At 41.3% G+C, this 15,005-nt stretch overlaps 1 protein-coding gene across 1 annotated transcript in view; it reads left to right on the top strand.

Moving 5' to 3' along the window:
- Positions 1–2,871: 2,871 nt before the first annotated feature.
- Positions 2,872–15,005, top strand: part of LOC127831697 (gelsolin-like protein 1) — a 38,634-nt gene continuing 26,500 nt past the window's right edge. The window contains exon 1 of the mRNA XM_052356722.1: positions 2,872–2,976. The gene's annotated coding sequence lies outside the window, so the exon portion shown is untranslated. The remainder of the gene's footprint in view (positions 2,977–15,005) is intronic.

Below are 15,005 nucleotides of genomic sequence, written 5' to 3'. Positions count from 1 at the left end.
TGTATTTATTTATTGCCAAGCCAATTAATTAAGTGTTATCATAGCACACCTTGGTAAACACCTCAATTAAAAACATTTTTCGCCTAAACACTTCAATTTCCCTACATATTGGATGATAAAAGAATTGTTAAAAGCAAATTGATTAAATGGAAACGTGCTGATTTACTTTTTTGATAATTATGCAAAGACGACTTAAAGTTAGAAAATGATCCGACTGTAAATCCTTTATTGTATGGCACACATTGGTAAACCCAATATAGAAACTGTATTTATTTATTGCCAAGCCAATTAATTAAGTGTTATCATAGCACACCTTGGTAAACACCTCAATTAAAAACATTTTTCGCCTAAACACTTCAATTTCCCTACATATTGGATGAGAAAAGAATTGTTAAAAGCAAATTGATTAAATGGAAACGTGCTGATTTACTTTTTTGATAATTATGCAAAGACGACTTAAAGTTAGAAAATGATCCGACTTAAAATCCTTTATTGTATGGCACACATGCCACATTGCGTTCCTATATGATAAAATTCATACCGTACTCCGTAATGGTATTGAATTCGTGTATCGGCCGTAAGCTTGGCCTATAGTATTTTTAAACCAAGTATGGAAAACGCACTATTGCTTATCACGCAATGAAACTACGAAACTGAAGTCCTTAATATTTATTTTTGAAAATGTCCACCCAAGATATATCGACAATTGCTCAAATATCGCAAATAAGCAGACATGCAATTTGATTTTATCGATTTTACACGGACCCAAATATGGAGACTTATGCATTTGTAAACCCAATATGAAGATTTGATATTGGGTTTACAATAACTTAAGTATTCATATTGGGTGTACAAGAACATATGTCTTCATATTGGATTTACAAACACATAAGTTTTCATATTGGGTCTACATGAACATAAATCTACATATTGGCTTTACAAGAAGAAAAGTCTTTATATTGGGTTTACAAGAAGTCTTCATATTTAGTTTTCACGCTAATAAGGCTTTATATTGGGTTTACAAACAACTTAGTTTGGGTCTACAAGCTCCTAAGTTTTTATGTTGGGTTTACAGGCACACAAGACTTCATATAGGGTTTATATGCACATAAGTCTCATATTGTGTTCGTTTGTGTTTGAAAATAGCGTTTCCGACACATATGTTGTATATGTTCCGTTACGGTTTTCGTTAATGTTTTTTTTTAAACGCACATACGTTTATTATTACGCACACAAGAGAAACAATTTAAAGTTATTAGAAGTTATGAAAATGATATAAGCAGTACGGAATAATCAGTTCATAATTAGTTCATTTCATAATGAAAATTTAGTGTCCTCTTGATAAGCAATCGTCTTGTTTCAGTTCTTCCAATAACGCTTTTACCATGTGTAACCGATACCGTTGGATATAAGTCCTCCGTCATCAGTTTCATTTTTTAGCGACAAAGTTAACTCTCGCGAGTTAATCTAATTGTGGACTGATCAGTTACTTCCCTTGACCACAAAGTGAAACTACAAAACCGTTATATATATACATATATATATAATAATATATTATCTAAGAACAATAATAATAATAACTTAACATGTTTTTAATTAAGTGTGTTTTATGCTAATTTAAATAGCATTATATTAAATATTATGAAAGAAACGGAAATTCGTAAAGGCGTTTAGATTTAAATGTTGCTAAATGAAACGCATACTATTGTCAAACATAGAATGCTTGCAAACTAAGCCGTTTGTTTTCACGTATGTGCGCCGCCGCTCAATAACCTTAAACCATTTGTGCCTAGCGTCTAGAAAAAGGCCTTGACAAACAGCGTAGACCCAGATGAGACGCCGCATGATGCGGCGTCTCATCTGGGTCTACGCTGTTTGCTTAAAGGAATTTCTGTAAGAAATATTCTAAATATGTAAATAAATATACTAGACATCCCTAATTTTGGAAATAAATTTATCCAATAAAGATGGACGGGAGAGTCCACTAGGCATAAATGGGTTAAGCAGTCCTCGTGGATCGTCACGGCAGGGCAATATTTCGTCCTTAGACATGCAGGCATTTCAAATAATACTCGAGTGGGGCACAATATTTATGGGGTGTTTACTTAAGTTGCCGGTTATTTATGGGGTGTTTACTTAAGTTGCCGGTTATTTATGGGGTGTTTACTTAAGTTGCCGGTTATTTATGGGTAGTTTACTTAAGTTGCCGGTTAATACTTCAAGGATAACGACATTGGTATTTTGGGAATTTTTTTTAATTAAGTTAACGATTTAAGTGGTTGTGAATGCGTTTGCGATCGCAAGGATTCGACTACTACTGCTGCTGCTGCTGCTGCTGCTGCTGCTGTGATGATGACAATTATGGTGAAAGTGTTTTGTTTACAGGGTATGTGTATTATGTATTATGAAGTTTATGAGGTCCTTCCGCGTCTGTGGCTTCATTATGTGTGGACCCAGAGTGTGTCCCAGCACTCCATACTAATGTACTAAATAGACTCACGAAAGTTAGGACGAATTTCGAACTAAAGCTGCCATTCTCCAGTTTTTTTTATTTGTTACTGATTTATTTTCAATTTAAATGTGGTCCTGTATTGTGTGCCTTGGCGCCCGGAAGAACCCCCACAAGTAAGGTATGGTTACAATCAACAAAACTCACATGCTTCCAGAAACGAGGATTTAACCCGTGTCGCCTATGTGCTAAGGGCATGAACCAACCACTGCGCTAACCAGACAGCCTATTATATTAACAGGATGCTGTGCGTGCATTCCTCGGGTATATCGACCAGGTATGGTTAACACAGTAGTCTTTGACCTATACCTTTTGTAACATGAAACACGAACGTGCTGATTTCCTTAGCTAACCGGAATTTAATTTGCACAAATTGCATACATGCGTAAAATTATTTTGCCGCATGTAGTACAAGAAATGCATGTATTGAAAAAAGTTTAATCAATTGTACACTGGGATAAGCGACTGTAAGTACTGTATCTATATTAACCACTTTACACGTATTGTTGAGAGAACATCTGTTCTACATGAATGATAGTACGTCATCTGATCCGCTTTGGCCTTGTTAGAAGGAGGGTCAAATCGGTTAAAACCGATACTATCTTGTACTGGTTGAATACACTTATGTTTAGTTTACATACAGTTATATCCGTGTTGAGACGTACTTGCTTACTGCACAAGTAACTCATTTGGACTGACATAAATCACGAAATAATACATTCATAAGAAGAGCATATTTTATACAAAACAATATAATGCATTTAATGTTAAACCTGTTAAAGGTATGCCCGTAACAAAAGGTACAACGCAACAAATAATGAAATTAAAATAACAAGAGAAGAATTTAAGAAAAAAACAAACCTGGTTGTCTGGATTAAATGGCTATCGCCGTAACGTCTGTGCAGTGCTGGAGGAGCACCGCGGAGGCCCATAGGCGGTGAAACTTTTGGGGCCCCCGCCTAAACCTCTACTGCCTAACAGAACGTCTGTGCCAAGTCGATTAAAAGATTTATTAATATTGATCTTTGGTCGATTTTAGTCGTTTAAATTACTGTAACATTGCCATGGCTGGCAAGACACACATGGTCGATTTTAGTCGTTTAAATTGCCTTACCATTGCCATGGCTGGCAAGACACACATGGTCGATTTTAGTCGTTTAAATAACCTTACGATTGTCATGGCTGGCAAGACATACATGGTCGATATAAGTCGTTTAAATTACCTTACCATTGCCATGGCTAGCAAGACAAACATGGTCGATTTTAGTCGTTTAAATTGCCTTACCTTTGCCATGGCTGGCAAGACACATGTTCGATTTTAGTCGTTTAAATTACCTCACCATTGCAATGGCTAGCAAGACATACATGGTCGATTTTAGTCGTTTAAATTACTTTACCATTGCCATGGCTGGCAAGACAAACATGGTCGATTTTAGTCGTTTAAATTACCTTACCATTGCCATGGCTGGCAAGACATACATTTTCGATTTTAGTCGTTTCAATTACCTCACCATAGCCATGGCTAGCAAGACATACCTGGTCTATTTATTCGTTTTAATAAATTTACGATTGCCGTGGCTGGCAATACATACAATGTTAAAATGTCATTTATACGACATTCTAATTATTAGATAAACCATTTAAGAAAAACAATCACTGTGGTAAAAAAAATCTTTCGTCACGTTCTCATGGGTCCCTAGAAGTCGCGCGGCCCATAGGCAGTTGCTTACTCTGCCTAATGGGTAATCCGGGACTGCGTCTGTGCCATCCGGCTAGATTTTTTTTCTCATATTTTTTATACCGGTAAGCGATATACGTGTTTCTACTTTTCAACGAAAATATGATGATTGATAATTAATATTTATTTATAGCGTTAAATGTATGCACAGTTATATGTCATTGAATAAGTTGTTAAAGAAAAATGATTCTATTTATTACTTGTTGTTGTTGTTTTTATGCCTGGCTGATAGGTGTCATAAAATTGACATGTAGCTTTAATGTTTATCGAGTGCGCGTAAGCCTTTTTCCCGGTATTTTTCAATTGATCGTTTCGTAACGGCTTTCTGTTAGTGCCACTTATTTATTTTTCGCATTGTTTACCTCAGTAATGCAATATCGAGAACGAGAGAACGCGATCAATAAATCTAAAGCACGATGTCATTAAACGAGATCACGATGCGAGAACGAGGCGATTACAATGGCGAGAACGCGAGATAGTACGATCGCGATCTCGTATCGTTATCCCGTGTCTTTTATCACCATGTTTTCGAGTTCTCGCCCTGGCTGTTTGTTTTTAATCGGAAATGCGCGAACGCGATTCGAAGTCACAATTTAAATACCCTGATCCCGCATCGCATTCTTGCAATTTCAAACCGCGATCTGGCATTGCATTCTCATAATTTTTGCATTGGACTATCGCAACCTAGCATCCTGATTTCGCATTATCGACCTTTGAATTTCAATGGCGAGAACGAAACAACTCGATGTGAATACATGTATACGAAATCACGTTACGGCGTCGCAATGTGGGATTAGGAAAATACGATGCGAGATAGTGAAACAACGATGCGATAACACTGACCTTAGTTCAATAACATGATATCACGATGTTTACTTGGCAATATCGTTCCATATGCGCAAACGATTCAATTCGGGGAACTCTTATTATATAAAATTTATTGTTGTCACTTACAGCATTGATATTATATGTCTTCGCATTTGCGACCGGAAGGAGGTATTGCGAAGTTATTATCATATGTTGATCTCGCGTTCTCGACCTATGCTCAGTATAGATCACGAAGACACGATGCGACATTGCGATAGTAATATCGATATTTATTCCGCTACCTTTTCTTTCTTGGCTCGTATTATCGCAATCTCGCATAGCGAATACGAGACGTCACGTCGTTATCTCTTGCCTTCGTATATTAATTTTGAGTTCTCGCCCTTGTAGTTTAAATGTCGATTGTGCATATTCAAGATGCGATATTGCGAAAATACTCATATCGTTACTATAAAGAGTAACATATTACGTCGCGAGCGGGCCGTTATTCATAGCGGGCCAATATCAATTATATCGGCCCGCTTAGCCGGGCCAATTTTACGTGTGTGAAGTTAGCCTATTAAGCCTATTTAGCCTATTTAGGACATAGGTTGAAACATACATCCTATTTTGCAAATTTAGCCTATTTAGCCTATTTAACAGCATTTTCAGCCTATTTAGCCTATTTAGCCTATTTAGTATATAGATTGAAACAAACATCCTATTTAGCCTATTTAGCATATTTAACAGACTTTTCAGCCTATTTAGCCTATTTAGCCTATTTAGTACATAGGTTGAAACATACATCCTATTTAGCCTATTTAGCCTATTTAACAGCATTTTCAGCCTATTTAGTATTTTAAGTACACAGTAAACAGCATTTTCAGCCTATCTAGCCTATTTAGCCTATTTAGTGCATAGGTTCAAACATGCATCCTATTTAGCCGATTTAGCCTATTTAACAGCCTATTTAGCCTATTTAGTATATAGGTTGAAACATACATCCTATTTTGCCTATTTAGCCTATTTAGCCTATTTAACAGCATTTTCAGGCTATTTAGCCTATTTAGTATATAGGTTGAAACATACATCCTATTTAGCCTATTTAGCCTATTCAACAGCCTTTTCAGCCTGTTTAGCCTATTTAGCCTATTTAGTACATAGATTGAAGCATACATCGTATTTTGCCCATTAAGCCTATTTAGCATATTTAAGAGCATTTTCAGCCTATTTAGCCTATTTACTATATAGGTTGAAACATACATCCTATTTAGCCTATTTAGCCTATTTAACAGCCTTTTCAGCCTATTTAGCCTATTAAGCCTATTTAGTACATAGGTTGTAACATACATCCTATTTAGCCTATTTAACAGCATTTTCAGCCTATTTAGCCTATTAAGTACATAGTTAACAGCATTTTCAGCCTATTTAGCCTATTTAGCCTATTTAGTACATGCATCCTATTTAGCCGATTTAGCCTATTTAACATCCTATTTAGCCTATTTAGTATCTAGGTTGAAACATTCATCCTATTTAGCCTATTTAGCATATTTAACAGCCATTTCAGCCTATTGAGAAAGTTTAGAACATAGGTTGAAACATACATCGTATTTAGCCTGTTTAGCCTATTTAACAGCCTTTTCAGCCTATTTAGCCATAGCTTGAAACATACATCGTATTTAGCCTATTTATCCTATTAAACAGCCTTTTCAGCCTATTTAGAAAGTTTAGTACAAATGTTGAAACATACGGTACATCCTAATTAGCCTATTTAGCCTATTTAACAGCATCCCCCTGAAGAGACCTAGTGCACGCTGACCAGCCGTCGACTGCCTGTCGGGCTGACCTAGTTTCGGCCGGGACGTTTAATTAGGATCGGAGCCAGGTGCAACCTATTTAGCCTATTACGCGCCCTTTTTGCCTATGAGTGGTTATGCCCCTTTAAGGGCCCCTTTCGGACGAACAAGAGTTATCCCCCGGAAGAGACCTAGTGCACGCTGACCAGCCGTCGACTGCCTATTGGGCTGAACTAGTTTCGGCCGGGAGTTTTAATTACGGTCGGCCCCGTGCATGCAGCCTATTTAGCCTATTTCGCGTATGCGTCATTTCCCAGTGAGCGGGTATGCCCCTTTAAGGGCCCCTTTCGGACGAACAAGAGTTATCCCCCGGAAGAGACCTAGTGCACGCTGACCAGCCGTCGACTGCCTGTCGGGCTGATCTAGTTTCGGCCGTGAGTTTTAATAAGGATCCGAGCCAGGTGCAACCTATTTAGCGTATTACGCGCCATTTTTGCCTGTGAGTGGGTATGCCCCTTTAAGGGCCCCTTTCGGACGAACAAGAGTTATCCCCCGGAAGAGACCCATTGACGCTGACCAGCCGTCGACTGCCTATCGGGCTGAACTAGTTTCGGCCGGGAGTTTTAATTACGGACGGCCCCGTGCATGCAGCCTATTTAGCCTATTTCTCGTATGCGTCATTTCCCAGTGAGCGGGTATGCCCCTTTAAGGGCCCCTTTCGGACGAACAAGAGTTATCCCCCGGAAGAGCCCTAGTGCACGCTGACCAGCCGTCGACTGCCTGTCGGGCTGACCTAGTTGCGGCCGTGAGTTTTAATTAGGATCGGAGCCAGGTGCAACCTACTTAGCCTATTGCGCGCCATTTTTGCCTGTGAGTGGGTATGCCCTTTTAAGGGCCCCTTTCGGACGAACAAGAGTTATCCCCCGGAAGAGACCTAGTCACGCTGACCAGCCGTCGACTGCCTATCGGGCTGAACTAGTTTCGGCCGGGAGTTTTAATTACGGTCGGCCCCGTGCATGCAACCTATTTAGCCTATTTCTCGAATGCGTCATTTCCCAGTGAGCGGGTATGCCCCTTTAAGGGCCCCTTTCGGACGAACAAGAGTTATTCCCCGGAAGACACCTAGTGCACGCTGACCAGCCGTCGACTGCCTATCGGGCTGAATTAGTTTCGGCCGGGAGTTTTAATTACGGTCGGCCCCGTGCATGCAGCCTATTTAGCCTATTTCTCGTATGCGTCAATTCCCAGCAAGCGGGTATGCCCCTTTAAAGGCCCCTTTCGGACGAACAAGAGTTATCCCCCGGAAGTGACCTAGTGCACGCTGACCAGCCGTCGACTGCCTATCGGGCTGACCTAGTTTCGGCCGGGAGTTTTAATTAGGATCCGAGCCAGGTGCAACCTATTTAGCCTATTACGCGCCATTTTTGCCTGTGAGTGGGTATGCCCCTTTAAGGGCCCCTTTCGGACAAACAAGAGTTATCACCCGGGAGAGACCTAGTGCACGCTGACCAGCCGTCGACTGCCTGTCGGGCTGACCTAGTTTCGGCCGGGAGTTTTAATTAGGATCGGAGCCAGGTGCAACCTATTTAGCGTATTACGCGCCATTTTTGCCTGTGAGTGGGTATGCCCCTTTAAGGGCCCCTTTCGGACGAACAAGAGTTATCCCCCGGAAGACACCTAGTGCACGCTGACCAGCCGTCGACTGCCTATCAGGATGAACTAGTTTCGGCCGGGAGTTTTAATTACGGTCGGCCCCGTGCATGCAGCCTATTTAGCCTATTTCTCGTATGCGTCATTTCCCAGTGAGCGGGTATGCCCCTTTAAGGGCCCCTTTCGGACGAACAAGAGTTATCCCCCGGAAGAGACCTAGTGCATGCTGACCAGCCGTCGACTGCCTGTCAGGCTGACATTGTTTCGGCCAGGACTTTTAATGAGGATCGGAGCCGGGTGCAGCCTATTTAGCGTATTACGCGACATTTTTGCCTGTGAGTGGGTATGCCTCTTTAAGGGCCCCTTTCGGACGAACAAGAGTTATCCCCCGGAAGAGACCTAGTGCACGCTGACCAGCCGTCGACTGCCTATCGGGCTGAACTAGTTTCGGCCGGGACTTTTAATTAGGATCGGCCCCGTGCATGTAGCCTTCATCTCGTATGCGTCATTTCCCAGTGAGTGGGTATGCCCCTTTAAGGGCCCCTTTCGGTCAAACAAGAGTTATCCCCCGGAAGAGACCTAGTGCTCCCTGACCAGCCGTCAACTGCCTGTCGGGCTGACCTAGTTTCGGCCGGGACTTTTAATTAGGATTGGAGCCAGGTGCAACCTTTTCAGCCTATAACGCGACATTTTTGCCTGTGAGTGGGTATGCCCCTTTAAGGGCCCATTTCGGACGAACAAGAGTTATCCCCCGGAAGAGACTTAGTGCACGCTGACCAGCCGTCGACTGCCCATCGGGCTGAACTAGTGTCGGCCGGGACTTTTAATTACGATCGGCCCCGTGCATGCAGCCTATTTAGCCGTCATCTCGTATGCGTCATTTCCCAGTGAGCGGGTATGCCCCTTTAAGGGCCCCTTTCGGACGAACAATAGTTATCTCCCGAAAGAGACCTAGTGCACGCTGAACTCCCGTTGGCTGCCTGTCGGGCTGATCTAGTTTTGGCCCTGGGTTTTAATTAGGGTCGGCGTCACCTACAGCCTTTCAAGCGTATATATTAGGCTTCATTTACATGGCGAGTGTGTATGCACCTTAAAGGGTCCTTTTTGGACAAACAAGAGTTATCCCCCGAAAGCGACCTAGCGCAAGCTGAACTCCCGTTGGCTTTCTGTCGGGCTGATGTAGTTTCGGCCCGGTGTTTTAATTAGGGTCTGCGTCATCTACAGCCTAATTAGCGAATGAGGCTTTATTTACATGGCAAGTTGGTATGCACCTTTAAGGGCCCTTTTCGGACAAACAAGAGTTATCCCCCCAGAAGCGACCTAGTGCAAGCTTTACTCCCGTCTTCGGAGCCTTTCAATATACGAAGATTTACAATCCTTTCAATTTCAGTTAAAAATACCCAACATTTTATAATTATGTTACATGTTTGGATTACTTTATCTGAATATTGCAGATTTTGTATTCATTTGTATTGGTAATTTACAGGACAGAACAAAGGGTTATCAAGTTTTGACATCAGGGGCATAATTTTAAAAAGTTCGGTAGATTTTTTTAATATTCTTTATACTAAATGTGTAAGTCATGTGCATTGCGGTTTAAGTTTATCAGTTTAAGTTAAACTAATAAGCCCTCGGGTCTAGGGGTTACTAGTTTTACTTAAACCAGTTTAATTCAGTTAGGGAGAAATCCGGTTTTAATATGTCTTCTATGGCAAAAAAAACATTGAACATATTTCCAAACATTGTAACAAAGCACAAAAGAAAGAGTATAAAGCGAGAGCTAAGAATAACTAATATATATGGCGTTCTCTCCAAATTACTGTCATACACGGCATGTGCTCGAGTATTGTATTAACAGATATTGTTTTGCAATTTTGTGTTAAAGTTGTTTAAAAAGCGACGAGTGTTTCATTTCATTTAAATTTAATGATCAAATGTACCAAAGTATCTCTATTGGACCTTTTATGTGCTTTTTAGCAACCACTCAATATTGAGAGTGAATGAAGAAGACTACAAATGGAATTGCACTCAGAATCATAACCAACTAAAGCTTTTAATCGTTCTTATTGACAAACGATCTGCATATATAATTAATTTACGACTGCAATAGCCTTGCAAAAAAACGATTTTGAGATTCATCGCCTCTTCAAATAAAGACCAAAACGTTTATCATGATTGCACGAAGTCTTTAGAATTACGAATAATTGAAACGGTATTGAATTATATCTTTTGCATTCATAACCCTGAACAAACGTATCATATTTATCCGCACTATGTATGCGATCTAATCTTTCATCTCCGTTGCTTTTCATTGCTTTTAATTGCTTGCAATACTCAAGATTCAACCCCTAAAGGTATTATGCATACAGCACACAATCCTAACACGGTGCATGCCTCAACTAAAAACAAAATTCAAAAACTAATAAACAAGATATCACGCAACAAAACATTTAAACCTTAATGTACTCCGGGTACAGAAAATATACTTACACGTACCCAGCCAATTTAGACTTTAACCGAGTTTTATTCCCGCCCAAAATCCGATGACTTAAAACGCGCTACGGAAAACATAACACAATTCTCTTTGAACAAAGCCTGCTTCATCATGCTTTTTTAAGTGAGAGTTGCGATAATATAGCGGCAATTTTACAGAATATTGACATAAATATAAACATACTTAATTTAAAATAATTCGCCGACAACGGCCAATTTCGCGTAAAAATTTCCGGGTTACTTTCAGTATATTTTTCGTACCAGAGATACATTTAAGTTTATTTAAGAGTACCCGGGGTGCATTTAAGTAGTACCCGAGCCGACAATAACCAATCAAGCAACAGTAAGTTACCCTTTACGTAGGTAACCAAATACCACAAGTGGCACCAATTATAATGATAAAAGTCAATTAAATTTTAAAAAGTCTAACATGAATAAGGTGTTGTCATGATTTATAAAAATAATAATGACCACATTTATCTGTTACTTATTTTCGATAGTTTTTTATCCTCTTCTTTATTTACACTGTTTTTTTTCATTCCATTCAAATGTGTGACACGCGTTCGGACTATTGTCAAAATGTGAATATGTTAACTAGTCCCGCACTCTGGATCAGCAGACGATTTATTGCTTAAATCTCACGGTGGATTCCGGAGATAGTTGATGTATCATGATTGCTAGTCCTTTTATATAAAATAAAATCTTGTTAGTCCTAAAGCGGCCCTTTAAGGTGCATACCAACTCGCAATGTAAATAGCGCATTATACGCTAAACAGGCTGTAGGTGACGCGGACCATAATTAAAACCCCGGGCCGAAACTAGATCAGCCCGGAAGGCAGCCGTAGAGATTTTAGTGTGCACTAGGTCGCTTCCTCGGGATAACTCTTGTTTGTCCGAAAGTGCCCCTTAAAAGTGCATACCCATTCGAGATGTAAGTAGAGAATACTACGCGAAGTAGGCTTATGCGTAGAAGAGACATCTTCAAACCCCGGGCCGAAACCAGATCAACCCGACAGGCAGCCGACGGGAGTTCAGCGTGCACAATGTCGCTTCCGGATGATAACTCTTTTAAGTCCGAAAGCGGCCCTAAACCTCGTAATGTAAATAGCGACTATTACGCTAAATAGGCTGTATGTGACGCACACCATAATTAAAACCTCGGATCGAAACTAGGTCATCCGACATAAGTTCAGCGTGCACTATGTCGCTTCCGGGGGATAACTTGTTTGTCTGAACACTGACCTTAAAGCTGTATACCCACTCGCAATGTAAATAGCGCATAATATGCTAAATAGGCTGTAGGTGACGCCGGACCTAATTAAACCCCCGGCCGCAACTACATTGACCCGACATGCAGCCGTCGAGAGTTCAGCGTGCAATAGGTCACTTCCGGGGTATAACTCATGTTTGTCCGAAAAAAGGCCCTTAAAGGGTCATGACAACTCGTCATGAAAGTAGCGCATAATACGCTAAATATGCAGTTTGTGACGCCGACCCTATTAAGACCACGGGCAAAAACAAGGTCAGCTAAACAGGCAGCCGACCGAAGTTTAGCTTACATTAGGTCGCTTCAGGGGAGTAAGTCTTTTTTGTCCGAAAGGGGCCCTTAAAGGTGCATACCCACTCGCCATGTAAAAAGAGCATAACAAATACGCTAAAAGGCTGCAGATGAGGCCGTCCCTAATTAAAATCCCGGGCCGAAACTAGATCAGCCCGACAGGCAGCCGACGGGAGTTGAGCGAACACTAGGTCGCTTTCGGGGAATAACTCTTGTTTGTCCGAACGGGGCTATTATAGGTGCATACCCACTCACCATGTAAATAGCGCCTAATTCACTAAATAGGCTGAAGGTGACGCAAACCCTAACTTAAACCTCGGGCCGCAACTAGATCAGCCCCATAGACAGCCGACGGGAGTTCAACGCTAAACTGGCCGCAGGTGACGCCTAATTTAAACCCCGGGTCGAAACTAGATCAGCTCGACAGAAAGCCAACGGGAGTTCAGCGTGCACTGGTTAATAAATCTTATTTGAATGAAAGGGGCCCTTAAAAATGCATACACGCTCGCCATTTAAATAGAGCATAATACAAACGCTTAATAGGCTGGAGATGGCGCCGACCGTAATTAAAACCCCGGGCCGAAACTAGATCAGCCCGACAGAAAGCCGACAGGAGTTCAGCGTGCAATAGGTCGCTTCCGGGGAATAACTCTTTTTTTCCGAAAGGGGCCCTTAAAATGCATACACACTCGCCATGTAAATAGTGCATAATAAATAGGCTGTAGGTGACGCCGACCGTAATTAAAACCCCGGGCCGATGCTAGATAAGTCCGACAGGTAGCCGACGGGAGTTCAACGTGCACTATGTCGCTTCCGGGGGAAAACTCTTTTTTGTCCGAAAGGGGCCCTTAAAGGTGCATACCCACTCGCCATGTAAATAATGCATAATACGCAAAATAGGCTGTAGGTGACGCCGACCCTATTTAAAATCAAGGGCCGAAACTAGATCAGCCCGACATGCAGCCGACGGGAGTTAAGCTTGCACTAGGTCGCTTGCGGGTGATAACTCTTATTTGTCCGAATGCGACCCTTAACGGTCCATACCCACTCGCCATGTAAATAGTTCATAATGCGCTATTTTGGCTTAAGGTGACTTCGACCTAATTAAAACACAGGGCCGAAACTAGATCAGCCCGACAGGCAGCTAACGGGAGTTCAGTGTGCACAAGGTCGCTTCCGGGGTATAACTCCTGTTTGTCCGAAAGGGGCCCAAAAATGTGCATACCCACTCGCCATGTAAATAGAGCATAATACGCTTAATAGGCTGGAGGTGACGCCGACCCTAATTAAAACCCCGGGCCAAAACTAGATCAGCCCGACAGGCAGCCATCGAGAGTAAAGCTTGCACTAGGTCGCTTCCGGGGGATAACAGCCGAAACTAGATCAGACCGACTTTCAGACGTCGGGAGTTCAGCGTGCACTAGGTCGGATCCGGGGTATAACTTTGTTTGTCCGTAAGCTGCCGTTATAGGTGCATATCCATTCACAATGTAAATAGCTCATTATACACATAATAGGCTGTATGTGACGCCGACCCTAATTAAAACCTCGAGCCGCAACTATTTTATCCCAATAGGCAGCCGACGTGAGTTCAGCGTGCACTAGTTCGCTTCCGTGGGAAAACTCTTGTTTGTCCGCAAGGGGCCCTTAAATGAGCATGCTCACTCTTAATATAAATAGCGCATAATACGCTAATAGTCTATATGTGACACCGACCCTTATTAAAACCCCGGGCCGAAATTAGATCAGTCCGAAAGGCAGCCGACGGGAGGTCAGCTTTAACAAGGTCGCTTCCGTTGTATTACTCTTGGTTGTCTTACAGGGGCTCTTAAAGGTGCATACAAACTCGTTGTGGAAATGGCTTGTCCATAGCCTGCTAAACAGGCTGTATATTTTATCCTATTTAAATTTTGCTAGAAATGCAAAATAGGTTGAGCATTTAGTATGATGCTATTTAGCCTGAAAAGGCTTACTCTTATATATGTTTCAACCTATTGAATAAACTTTCGAAAAAGGCGTATTAAGACGAATAGGCTTCTTATAAGGCTAAATAATTATGTTTCAACCTATTTAATTAACTCACTAGGTAGACTGAATAGGCTGCTCAATAGGCTTAAAGTGAATAATAGGATGTTTGTCTCCACCTGTTTTATAAGAGTTCTTTAAAGCTAAATAGACTGAATAGGTTTTCTAAATAGCCTAAATATGTGGATTGTTTCAACCTATTTCATATAATTGTTAAATAGACTAAATGAGCAGGAAAGGCTGCTTAATAGGCTTAAGAGGCTAAAAAGGATGTATGTTTAAATACATGTTCTTAACTTGCAATATTGGCTATATAGGCGGAACATACTGCTAAATATGCTAATAAGAACGTATTTTTCAGCATATGTACCAAACTTGCTAAATAGGCTAAATAGGCTGAAAAGGCTGCTTAATATGCTAAAAATGCTTAGT

This window comes from Dreissena polymorpha, chromosome 5, assembly GCF_020536995.1.
Source record: "Dreissena polymorpha isolate Duluth1 chromosome 5, UMN_Dpol_1.0, whole genome shotgun sequence".
Classification (NCBI taxonomy): Eukaryota; Metazoa; Mollusca; class Bivalvia; order Myida; family Dreissenidae; genus Dreissena; species Dreissena polymorpha.
Note: the sequence above shows the minus strand (reverse complement) of the source record. Positions and strands in the feature narration are given on the sequence as shown.